Genomic DNA, 12,926 nt, shown 5'->3' on the forward strand with positions numbered 1-12,926 from the left:
GATTTATAGACTAACAGAAGTATTTTAAAGCCTATTCTCTGAGATACAGGGAGCCAGTGTAAGGACTTTAGAACTGGGGTGATGTGCTCTACTTTCTTGGTCTTAGTGAGAACGTGGGCAGCAGCGTTCTGGATCAGCTGCAGCTGTCTGGTCCACTTTTTAGGAAGTCCTGTGAAAACACCGTTGCAGTAATCAATTCTACTAAATATAAACGCATGGATTAGTTTTTCCAGATCCTGCTGAGACATCAGTCCTTTAATCCTGGAAATGTTCCTCAGGTGATAGAAAGCCGACCTTGTAACTGTCTTTAGGTGCTTTTGGAGGTTCAGGTCTGAGTCCATCACTACTCCCAGATTTCGAGCCTGATCAGTGGTTCATAGCTGAAGCAACTGAAGCTGTGTGCTGACTTTTGATCTCTCCTCTATTGGTCCAAATATTCAATTCAATTCAATTTTATTTATATAGCGCCAAATCATGAAACATGTCATCTCAAGGCACTTGAGATGACATTATTACTTCAGTTTTGTTTTTATTCATTTGAAGAAAGTTTTGACACATCCATGCATTGATTTCTTCTAAACATTTATTCAGTGCCTGAACTGGTTTATAGTCACCTGGTGACATGGTGATGTAGAGCTGTGTGTCGTCTGCATAGTTATGGTAGCTGATGTTGTTATTTTTTATTATCTGAGCTAGAGGGAGCATGTAGATATTGAAAAGGAGGGGACCCAGGATGGACCCTTGGGGAACCCCACATGTGATTTTTGTCATCTTTGATGTAAAGTTACTGTAATATTCTGGGTTATGTTAGTTATTTTACTCCCCTGTTTTAGGTTTTCTGGCTACTTTGAGTTTTGTCTTGTCCTGCCAGCTTCTTAGTTTAGGTGTGGTTTCTGATTTATTTCTTGTTTTGAGCCTCTGAACTGATGTCTGGTCTAATTACTTACTCTGCACACCTGCCTTACTCCACTCCTGCTGCAATCATCTCTGACCGGTTTGACAGTGTTTTTGTTTTTTCCCCTGTTTTGCTTTTTGTTAATGAAAGAAAAGCCTGAACTGAACCTCTCCTGGTCTGGCTGAATTCTGGGTCCCCTGCCTCTGATCATTACATTACGACCTGGCCAAATTTAGGATCCATCGCCAGACCAGCAGGTTCATTTTTTTGTTGCTTTTTCCCCCACTTTTTTTGTCTTCCAAGATGAGCCTGCTGCGATCCTGGAGCTCTTTCCCCTGCAGAGCTGATGTGCAGGGGGCATCATTTTCAATTCAATTCAATTCAATTTTATTTATATAGCGCCAAATCATGAAACATGTCATCTCAAGGCACTTTACAAAGTCAAGTTCAATCATATTATACAGATTGGGTCAGATTATACAGATTGGTCAAAAATGTCCTATATTTGAGGGTTCCAGGTTGGTGCTTTGCCCCCCCGGGTTTAGTCCAAGACACCACCTCCAAGGTAATGTAATCCTCTTTCAATTCTTCTGATTTTCTTATCCGGGTGACGTCGCCCAGGGCTTCAGCTTGTATTATGAGTTTTTCCAAGGTACGGCGTTTTTTCAAGACCCTTGGAAGGTCTGTGTGAAGCATATCTGTTAAATCAGACACCAGGCCACTGTTCAGATCATTATAAATCAACACCTCTGTGTTTTTCTTGTTACAGAAATGTTTAATCCCATTTACAGATCTATTGCATAATATCAGGGTCCTTGGCCCTGTGGCATGTCTTTTCTCTGATGTCTTAGAACGAAAATCGTTGACGTACCTCTGATTGATGTCAATTCAATTCAATTCAATTCAATTCAATTCAATTTTATTTATATAGCGCCAAATCATGAAACATGTCATCTCAAGGCACTTTACAAAGTCAAGTTCAATCATATTATACAGATTGGGTCAGATTATACAGATTGGTCAAAAATGTCCTATATAAGGAAACCAGTTGATTGCATCAAAGTCCCGACAAGCAGCATTCACTCCTGGGGAAGCGTAGAGCCACAGGGAGAGTCGTCTGCATTGTACATGGCTTTGCTGCAATCCCTCATACTGAGCAAGCATGAAGCGACAGTGGGAAGAAAAACCACCCATTAACGGGAAGGAAAAACCTCCGGCAGAACCGGGCTCAGTATGAACGGTCATCTGCCTCGACCGACTGGGGTTACAGAAGACAGAACAGAGACACAACAAGAGAAACAAAAAAGCACAGAAGCACACATTGATCTAGTAATCTGTTCTACATTAGATGGTAATAGCGGGTGAGCCGTCTTCTCTGGATGATGTCACAGTTAACAGAACGCCAGACCAGGTGTACCTACTATGAAGTGAAAAGAGAGAGAACAGAAAGTTAAAGCAGAAATGACAACACATAATGCATAATTGAAGAACAGTAGAACTCAATAGAGTGAGAAAATTAGATCCTGATATACTCCAGTAGCCTAAGCCTATAGCAGTAGCCCACTTGTCTTGGGACATCTCTCTGTAGTCTCGGCCAGTTTTCTTTGTCTAGGTGTGGGGTTTGTTGATCCTTTGGTCTTGCACTCAGACTGGTCCAAGGATTCTCATTTCCTTAATGGAACTGTTTGTTCGCTGAGTCGCTGGGCTGGTGGTCACCGCTCGGAATCACAGGCAGGGTTGTTTAATTTCCATACGCGGCGTTTACATCATAATTCACTTCAAGTCGACAGATTTTCAGTTCCATAACAGATGTTATGATCTTCTGTTAAAGTCCATTGTGGTGAAGGTAGGCATCTTTTCAAAGTCCAAATCAAAAACTAAGTAAAAGAAAATAAATAAAATAACTAAATCCAACTTTCTGTGGTTTTGGTTAAGAGATAAAAAGTAAAAGGCAGGAAAATGCAAGCAAGCAGGGAGTGTGTCCGAACAGGCAGAGAGGCAGGCAGAGAGGCGGAGATAGTAAGGTAACTATCTATCAACTATCTGTCAATGCACAAAACTCTAGATTCAAGTAGCTTTACATATCAGGCAGGCCATTTCATTTCTGTGTTTAATCCTCTCTTAAAACAGATATTTTTGGCCTTTAACCCAATTTGAAATGTTAGCTTTTGACGTTTTTATTTTTTGTTTTTGTGGATCTCCATTTTATTTTACATTTTGCTGGTTTTAACTTTTTATTTGGTTTTGAATCACCATATTTTATCAGACCACAAGGTGCACCCGATTATAAGGCGCACTACGACTTAACGTGTCTAGGTGTCTTTGTCCACACATAAAGCGCACCAGATTATAAAGCAGATTAAAACGTCTCCCCAAGTGTGTAATATCACTCCACCCCTCCTGGAGGGAGATCGATTTGGCTTTGTAAAGTGCCTCGAGGTGACATGTTTCATGAATTGGTGCTATATAAATAAAATTTCATTGAATTGAATCTAACCGTCTCTGTCGTGAAGAGTAGTTGGACTACACTGCCCTGTTTCTAACATAAGGCCAAAATAAACTTAACCTGTGTGTGTTTATTATTGTTATGTAACCATAATGAACTTTTGGTGAGACACCCAGAATAAGAGGCAGACCCCAATTAAAACACTTACAGAAAAACGAGACATAAGCATCCCTAAAGGAAACCCTCAACAATGTAGAACCCTCAGAAGAAATACAAAGTATTACATATCTAACACCCTTTTTAACTCTTCAAAGAAAAATTTGAAAAACTTATACAATAAAGGTCCTTGGAAGAAAAATATGTAGAAGGATAAATGTGGCATGTAGTATTTACATAAAATGCAGCTTGTGTAGAAATAGTGTGTGAAATGGGCTGGGGTTGATTTTATTGTCAGAAGTGGTGTTTTTGCATTGGTTGCATTGTTATGCCCAATTTTTTTCCCTGGGTGCACTAGTTCAAGGGTGAGGTTCAACCAAGCCACATTTGACACCCCATTTTTACAGCATCACCTTTGTTGTGTTAAATTGCTATTCATATAGACAACACTGACTATTAAATGATTGGGATACCATCTAGTCAACTTAAACTTCTTTATTTGAAGCTAAATTATTTATTACCTAATATTATTGTAACAGAACACCTAAGTAGCAACTATTTTGTGCACTTATTTGCTTTCAGGCCAAATGTTCTATTTTGGCAAACAAGAAGTGGAAATAAAACAGTTTTTTTGTCTGATTCATTGGTTAATGATAAAAAATAATTGACCAATTAATCGATTAAAATATTTGTTAGTTGCAGCCCTAATGGTTTGTGCCTATAATCCCGCCCGCTGACACGGGGGGACAAATGGGTCAGTTGTCCTGGGCCCAGGACAGAGGGGGGCCCCCGTCAGTGTCACAGCACTTTGTGGCTCCCCCTCCACTCTTCTACATGGCTCAGAATCAGAAACAAGTTTAATCGCCAAGTAGGTTTGCACTTACAAGGAATTTGACTTGGTGTTGATGGTGCAGACAAAAAATAAGAATACAGTAAAATAAAAAAGTAAAAAGGATATATATACAGAAGCTATATACACTCAGTAAACTGTGCGTTAATGTAACGCAGCTGCGCCAGCCAATCAGCACGCAGGCTCAGCCTGGCACGCCCACTCAGCGCTCTCTCACAAAGTTTAAATTGAGTGACACTGCAATAAATCCTTGCTTTCCAAATCTGATCTACCTTCTCCTGAGTATGTGTTCTGCATGTGGGTCAAACACTTGCCCGGTATCATGACAGTATCTATAAGGGGCAGTATGGTCTTGAACAAATCAAAATGGTTTTATATATTAAAACACAGGATCGATTTTTTTTTTCTTTTTAGATGAAATCTAGTCAAATTGCATTAGCATAAACACAACAGGGAGGAGAGTGGTAAGTGATTAGATCGAGACAAGACACATTGGAAAGAGCGATGAATGGAATTTGCAGAGGCTTACGGTCTGAGGATGAGTATGGACAGAAAAAGGCTAACAAAATCTGCAGTGATTAAGATCAACGGGGAGCGGTGATGTATGCTCAAACGGTTGGTGATGTTTCCAGCTGAAAGATTTGAGGGTGGATAGGCAGCCTGGCCGATGCTCTTGTGATGTTGTCCAGGAATGAGGCCATATGAGGAGCAGCAAGGCATCTGAAGGATTCGGGCTTGAAACAAGGAGTCCAGGGTGAGTCCAGGGTAATCAGGGTGCCACCGTTGGTTCGGATTATCAGTTATGTAGGGGAAGAGACAGGAGAGGGGTAAGAGTCAGCTTGGGAACAACTGGCCAATACCGCTGTAGGAACGGAACCATCTGGAATCAATAGTCCAATAAGCCTGCCACCCCGTTGGAGGTAAAAACACACAGACATAAGCACCACCACACTTCTGCACACAACCCAACAATGATTGTTTGAAATAATGTGCAGAAAGCACAACCATCTAAAACTTAACTTTAGGACCAAGAAGATATAATGCAATTTAGAAGCTATAACAAAACCTTGTGGCTGAATTGCTGAAGTAAACATGACATCCTTTCAGATAAACAAACCTAATAAACCTATACATAGACTATGGGCTGGAAATGATGGATACTTTAAGCCAGATCTGTTTAATGATTTGCCACTTACCTGTCCGGATAAGGAGAAATATGGCCAGTTAGGCTCCATGGGTATCTTTGGATCTGGTCAGGTTGGTCGAGCGATTGCCAGACATCCACAAGGTGCTATAAGTAGATATAATCTTTGGGTAAAAAAAAATGTTGGGAAAAGGTTAGCTCTGGGGGACATTAAAACAGTTTGGTACAGTACATTACAACAATGGAGAACATGTTAAAACTATACCTTGGATATGGAAACGACATTTAGAGGGTGTTGCGAGCAGAAAACCCAGCCAGAGTACATTCCTAAGCTCTAAAGGGAGGAACACTTCATTAAATATGAAAATACAGCAACATGCATCTCAGGGGAAATGAGAAATAGATGTGAGACACTTAATAGGACATCGGGAAATGTCCTGTGTCAGTGGACAGTGAATCAGTGCCAAGTTGTAAGCACGAATGATCAACAGTAGGGTTCTCAGAAACTGAACGGCTTCTGCTGCGTTCATACCAAATCCCTTTTGAGCATCAAGGGCATCGGGTTTACTTACAAAGTCTGTTGTGGACATGCCGCAGGGGGCTTAAAGAGGTCCTTCAGAGCATCACGTGCATCTTGCTGCGCATTTTAAAGGTTTCTGTGCGTTTTGTGATACAATTTTGGTTTGGCGTGCGTTACGCGCCTCTAGAGCAGCTGGCGCAAGAGTTGGAAAATCAAAACTTTTGAAGCTGGACGCGGGGTGTCAACCAATCAGAGTGACTCCGCTTTGTGATGTAGTGGGGGATTTTCCAACAGGAAAAATATGTTTTACTCCGGATCACTACATCAAGCCTTCTGAATGATGCCCACTAATCTGAAATAGATCGACAGATGCTCTTCAGCTGAAATGGAGCACCTGTATTTTGTTTCCTGGTGGGAGATGCAGGCACCGTTGCCGGTCAGCAGGTTGTCAAACTGGGCTCGGGAGAGACATAAATAGCGCTGAAAGCAAGCGTCGCTAGCACGCAGCTCCTACAGTAGGTGGTGAAACTCACCCAATTCAAAACGCCTCTGAATTATCTGGCGAATTCAGGAATGGCACAGACTATATTATATTATTCAGTAAATTAAGCTACGCCACTCTTTTGATTTCATCCTCAATTTTACAGAGTCCTACAGAGGAAAAGAACAGGGTAGCTGCTCCCAACGGGAGTCACTTTACCTTTTCAATATCTCAGAATACGAACAGATTTCTTTAAAACTGTGAGCTTCACAAAGGTTAATGTGTCTGCAAACACATGATACTGGGTAATGTGATCATAATATGAGTTTACACATACTTTCAAATCCATCCAAATGGGAATTATAAATAACAAGAGCTGAATATATAAATGGGCTATTACAGCCAACAAAGATTATTAAAAACTGAGGTTAAAGGAGTTAGAATTGTAGTTCACATTGTAGTTGCCAGTACCAACTGTTTTCAATCTAGTTTGCCACATTGTGTTGCATGGTCAGGTTTCAACTCATTCACACCACTACTTCCAGTCTATGCTACTCTTACAACCTAAATATTGACCAATGATTGCTCAGTAAAGCTTTTAGGCTCTTTACAACTTCCTTTTCTCAACTATGAGCTTTTCAAAATAAAACAAAATATGTAGCAATGATTCTGATTACAATAGAACATATTTCTAAAATAAAGACTTGTTAAGGATTTTGCAATCAGAGATGCTGGAGCTGCAGAAGGCAGTTAACAGGGAAACAGCAGATAAATCTTGGACGCCAGGGACTTTGCAGGCATGCATAAACATATGGGCAGTTATCTCAGGGCAGAATGGACACATGGGTATCCCTGGAGCCAGACTAACAGTGACACGTATCCCAAAAGACAACATGGGAAGAATCGACAAATCCTGGAGCAGGTCTTGATGATCCATATAAGCTCATGTAAGCAAGAAGGTTGCCACTCTCACGTCCAGACTTTTGCCCATCTTGCATTGTTTTGTATATGAGAGTTCAGTATAGAAGCTGTAAACATCTCTCTGCCTTGCTAGATTAAATATACTAATGTATAGTATTAGTTTAGTATGTTTTGAGCGTCCTTACTTCAAAATTATTATGTATCAAGTAGAGTTTGCTTAAGGGGAAAAAAATTAATTACAAATCTAATTGTATTTACAATCCTTGTAACCTAATGTGTTAGTAAAATCAACTCATATAAATTTGTGAGAGGGCAACACACTTTCACAACTTTGTCAACATACAGAACATTATCTTCTTTGTAAATGTAATGGGTACAGTGCTTTGCAGTAAAGTGTATTTCTGACTACTCCTATCCTCCCTTCAATGTGTATTCTAAGTGATGCCAACGTTCAAGTGCTTTCAAGGTCAACAGGATCTAATTGCTTTTTCCCAGGAGTAAATGCTGGAATCCTTATTTTACCTTGAAAAGATTGAACAGTCTCCCTGAGATCAAACCCCTACCTGCCAAAACTAGGTCTCCTGGAAGCAAGTGTTATAAAAAGTCACTATTCTTTGTAATTAACTTATCACTTGGGCGGTCTCCCCATCCATTAGAAATTAAACAAATAGATTCCTGTGAGCTAATAGCGATCAGATATTTGTATGATGAATAACATCAAGCACTATCAGTGAATATTTTAAAGCAGTCAATAATGCAAGTTTTTTTAAAAGTGTAGTTTCTGTCGGGAGAATTGGCACGACTCCTGCCGACACCTGGGTCCATGTGAGACGCTGACTACAAGAGACATTCAGTCAGAGTGTACACATGACAGATAATAAACTCTGGAATTACAGCGTTGTTTTCAAATGAAGTTGTTAAAAGCCTCAAATCACTGATAAGCTGGGTAGCTACTGTGACAAGGGTCAGTAGTGGCAGCCATGAAGGCAGCAGCATGAAGTTTTCACTATGGAAGGCTAACCAATAAGGAGCAGTTGTCCCTTTAAGACTGCCCACATCGTTTGCATAATGAGGCAGAAATGCATACACTAAAGTAAAATGAGGAGATAAGGAAATGTAAAAAGAACAAAGGCTTGTGTAAGGAAAAGGCAAAACAAATGAGGCAAGATAAGGCAAGGCAAATGTATTTGTATAGCACATTTCCGTACAAAGACAAGTGCTTTACATGATTAAAATATAGGAAAATAAAAATAGAATATTAGCAAGTTGGAATAAAATGTACAAGAAATGAAAAAAATAAAACATGGGAAATTGGAAACTAAAATCAAATATTAAAAACAGTTTCAGTAAAACAATTTAATCAGAACGGTCAAAGGAAATCCTAAACAAATGGGTTTTTAATCCTGATACTATTGTCCTGGGTCTTCCCCTGGGTCTCCTCCCGGTGGGACGTGCCCGGAACACCTCTCCAGGGAGGCGTCCAGGAGGCATCCTGACCAGATGCCCGAGCCACCTCAACTGGCTCCTCTCGACGTGGAGGAGCAGCGGCTCTACTCTGAGTCCTCCCCGGATGACTGAGCTCCTCACCCTATCTCTAAGGGAGAGCCCAGACACACTACGGAGAAAACTCATTTCAGCCGCTTGTATCCGGGATCTCGTTCTTTCGGTCACGACCCAAAGCTCGTGACCATAGATGAGGGTAGGAACGTAGATCGACCGGTAAATCGAGAGCTTCGCCTTTTGGCTCAGCTCTCTCTTCACCACCTCTTCACCGAGGATCGGAACGCCAAGGTCCCCGCCCTCCACTGCTACCCGTTACACATTGCACCCGACCCCTTTGGCCCCTCCGACAGGTGGTGAGCCCATCGGAAGGGGGACCCATGTCGCCTCTTCGGGCTGAGCCCGGCCGGGCTTACTATTGTAAAATTATTATTGTACCACTGTAGCATTCAATTATATGTTGGGCTGAAGTTACCTGATATCAAGAGGTTACTGCACAAGTGGAATCCATTGAGTGACAGGTTCCAATGCTCCGGTATCTTTATCATGAGCAAAGCCCATGCAATCACAGAAATGAATCTTTCCCTCTGACCTGGATCTTAAAAGGCTCTGTCTTAAACTTGCCCTCAGTGATTTGTCCTTCCAGGGACACGCCATGAGTTGGCCATCGTTGCAAAACAGGAAAAATGTAGATTAGTCGTTCCTTAGTTTACAAGTTTTTCCTGCCAATGTGGTGCCCATACAGCAGTGCATGCTGGGATTGTGTGACGTAATCTCCCGGATAAGCAAATAAAACTAAACCAAACAATTTAGGACAGTTTATGCATTTCTTATAATAAGGAAATTGAACAAAGCTCTTTTTTGCTCTTCAGATTGATGTGTTTTAAAAGTCACCTTTCTTCAATAATAAGACTCATTTGCTTGTTTTCTTAAAATATTACATGTTTTGTTAATTTTGTAAAAGAAAACCCAAAATCATAACAAATTTAGTTTTGCATTCTAATGATAAAGAAAATCTGATTCTGGTGACTTTTGTGTACTTTACACTTGGCAGGTTTGGCCCATATTGAAGAAAGGTTGAAAGCTCTGTTTTAGGAGATGTAAAATCTGTGGTAATATACATACAGACCCTTTAAGTAAGGATTTTCTGACTACAGTGTTTGCTAGAGTGGAAAAGTGAGCCACAAAAGACAATGTTATCTTTTTCTACATTACTAACAAAGAAAAGCCACCCATTTCCCTGTCTCTTCCAAGGATGGTTAATATTTGCTCCTAACCCTCCTGGAAGCATTGCTCAAACACTCCACATCACTGCATTTAAAAAAAAGAGTCTTTCCCCTATCAACATCAAAACCATCTGAGCAGAAAACTGCAGTGTCTAAATGGTGTTTACACTTATGCACTGATGTACCTACTTAGTGATATGGTAGCTCAACCCACCGTTTTCCTCACTCTGCTTAGATGGAAAAGATTAATGATCCTATGCTGCTAGAACCAAATAACATTATGTGACATTTACAGAAGGCTAAAAGGCAATGGTTTAAACACATCAATTTTCAAAGGTCATACATTTTTAGTTTTAGAGAGAAGACAACAGTGTAAGAATAAAAGAGCATTATTTTCTAACGAATGCTATTGTCTTAGTTTTTGTGTTGCCTTAGTTTTTATAGAGAAATATCACTGTTTATTTCTTTTGTTTCATTTTATTCCAGTCATTGTAATCTTTATTCAGATTAGTTTCCCTTGTGTGGTTGGGGCTTTGGCATGTGGGCTGGAGAAGGCTAATTATTATGAAAAAAGTGTGATATTACTAATACTTTTTCATTTTTATAAGAATTAGGAAAAGATGGATCGAACAAAACACTTTACAGAGCTCAATGTGTACAACTGTTTTAAAAACAGTCACTACTGGTGAGAGGACATAACTTTACCAAGTACACAAAAGATGTATAACAGTTTGAAAAATCAAGACTCTTGTAAAGTGACTGATACTTTGTCTTTTGCCTTTTTACAGTGACCATAGGAGGAACTATCCTGTCAAAACTAAGCAAACCAGAGATCAGAGTGCATAAAAAGACACCATGCAGCATCCTGACAATCCATGAACTGGTCCAGTATTGATTAAACTACTAACTGAAACTACCAATACAACTTTTGTCAGAATGGACAATCACAAGCAGCAGTGAGGGGAAATGTGTGTGTGTGTGTGTGTGTGTGTGTGTGTGTGTGTGTGTGTGTGTGTGTGTGTGTGTGTGTGTGTAAATATTGTTTATTTGGTGTGAGATATGTCCAGGAAGCATGAGAGTGTGAGAAACATTTCACAGTTGGCAGCCCTTTTGTCATGTATATATTTTACTTCTAATGAAGTCATGGATTGGGTTGACCTGTATGTAATTAGATCTGACTGAATCGTATGGAATTGCATTTTGCTTTAACTGGAATTAATTGAAATATATGTCAACGTTTAAAAAAAATTACACGATTGACTTTTAAGTAAGCTGACATTCTTTGAACTGCTATGATCGATAAGATAAACTGGATTAAATTTAATTAAAAGAAGAGCACATAAACAAAAAAAACTATTTAACATACATTTCTGGAACTGAGCTTTGGAAGGTTTACCCACACAACACAGTAATAAGTAAGTAATAAGTCTATATCCCCAATAACTATACTCTACCTCAAAGCATTAATTTGAGGTAGAATAACTCTAAAGGTGCATCTACATCAAACATGAACTAACAATCCATAGTTCGAACACAAACTATACCCCCATTTACACTACCCTTTTTTACCGAGAACAGTCTGAGCTTGGTAACTGAGATAACCATTGTGTGTAAATGGAACGCAACTGAACTGCACCATGCCAGACCCAACGGAACCGCGTTAAATCTAATACCAGTTTGATAGTGGGACTCAGGCTGGTTTTTCAGTGGCTTGGTTCTCTAAAAACAGAGTGCAGGAGCAGACGGCGTCATCTCCGTACAGTCAGAAATTTCAGAGATTCATAAAAATACTAGCTTCCCTACCGTGCCACACAAATTCCAGTGATGATTCTGCTTATTAGACTATCGTTTGTCTTATCCACTTCCCAAAAGCTGACTCTGTCAAGTTAATTTACCGAAGGTTGCCTTCTTCGCCTGACTCTCCACAAACAACAAAATATCACAACTATAACGAAACATAACTTCCTGAATTTTCCGTGCGTCGCCATTATTTGTTTGATTCCCTCCTTCAATCCTAGAGAGCAGTAGTACTGTAGATCGTCAATAGGAGCGTGATGTGTAAATGGTCGTAAGAACCAAGCTCGGCACGGTTAACCGATCCAAGCTCGGTCCGAACTCGGCATGAATCGGTTAAAAAAGGGTAGTGTAAATGGGGCTTATGGATTGCTGTTGCTCACCAGACATTGTTGCTAGCCGTTCGCACAGCTGGTGACAGCAATTGCACAGCGGACAACAAGCCTGATATGCAGTAATACAATGGTGCTATCTAGTGATGCTTTCACTTAACTGCCACTCCAGTCTCCACACCCACTTTTCTCCAGGCGTGCTCCTTTCTGGATTTGTCTCGGTAGTAATAATAGGTTGAGTCATACAACTCAGGTCGACCGCAGACTGCCATTTATTCCATGTTGTATGAAAACTGCTTTCTCTGCTGCAGTCCTTCCCCCCAAGTCACAGCCACATTTTGGCCTGCCACATTTGCTTTTGATGTGAAAACTGCAGTTTTTGTCAACATCCGTCTATCCGTCCATCGTCTTCCAATTATCCGGGGTCAGGTCGGGGGGATAGCAGCTTCAGTAGGGAGGCCCAGAAGTCCCTCTCCCCAGCCACTTGGGCCAGCTCCTCCGGGGGAATCCCAAGGCGTTCCCAGGCCAGCCGAGAGACATAGTACCTCCAGCGTGTCCTGGGCCTCCTTCCAGTGGGACGTGCCCGGAACACCTCACCATGGAGGCGTCCAGGAGGCATCCTAACCAGATGCCCGAGCCACCTCAACTGGCTCCTCACGAC

The 12,926-nt window shown here is 40.8% G+C and overlaps 1 long non-coding RNA gene across 1 annotated transcript; it reads right to left on the minus strand.

Moving 5' to 3' along the window:
- Positions 1 to 4,492: 4,492 nt before the first annotated feature.
- Positions 4,493 to 8,447, minus strand: LOC118560199. The gene is made up of 3 exons (XR_004929167.1): positions 5,757 to 8,447; positions 5,544 to 5,655; positions 4,493 to 5,081 (listed from the first exon to the last, which is right to left on the minus strand). It is a non-coding gene; the product is annotated as an uncharacterized LOC118560199 (long non-coding RNA).
- Positions 8,448 to 12,926: the final 4,479 nt, after the last annotated feature.

This window comes from Fundulus heteroclitus, unplaced genomic scaffold (assembly GCF_011125445.2).
Source record: "Fundulus heteroclitus isolate FHET01 unplaced genomic scaffold, MU-UCD_Fhet_4.1 scaffold_40, whole genome shotgun sequence".
Taxonomy (NCBI): Eukaryota; Metazoa; Chordata; class Actinopteri; order Cyprinodontiformes; family Fundulidae; genus Fundulus; species Fundulus heteroclitus.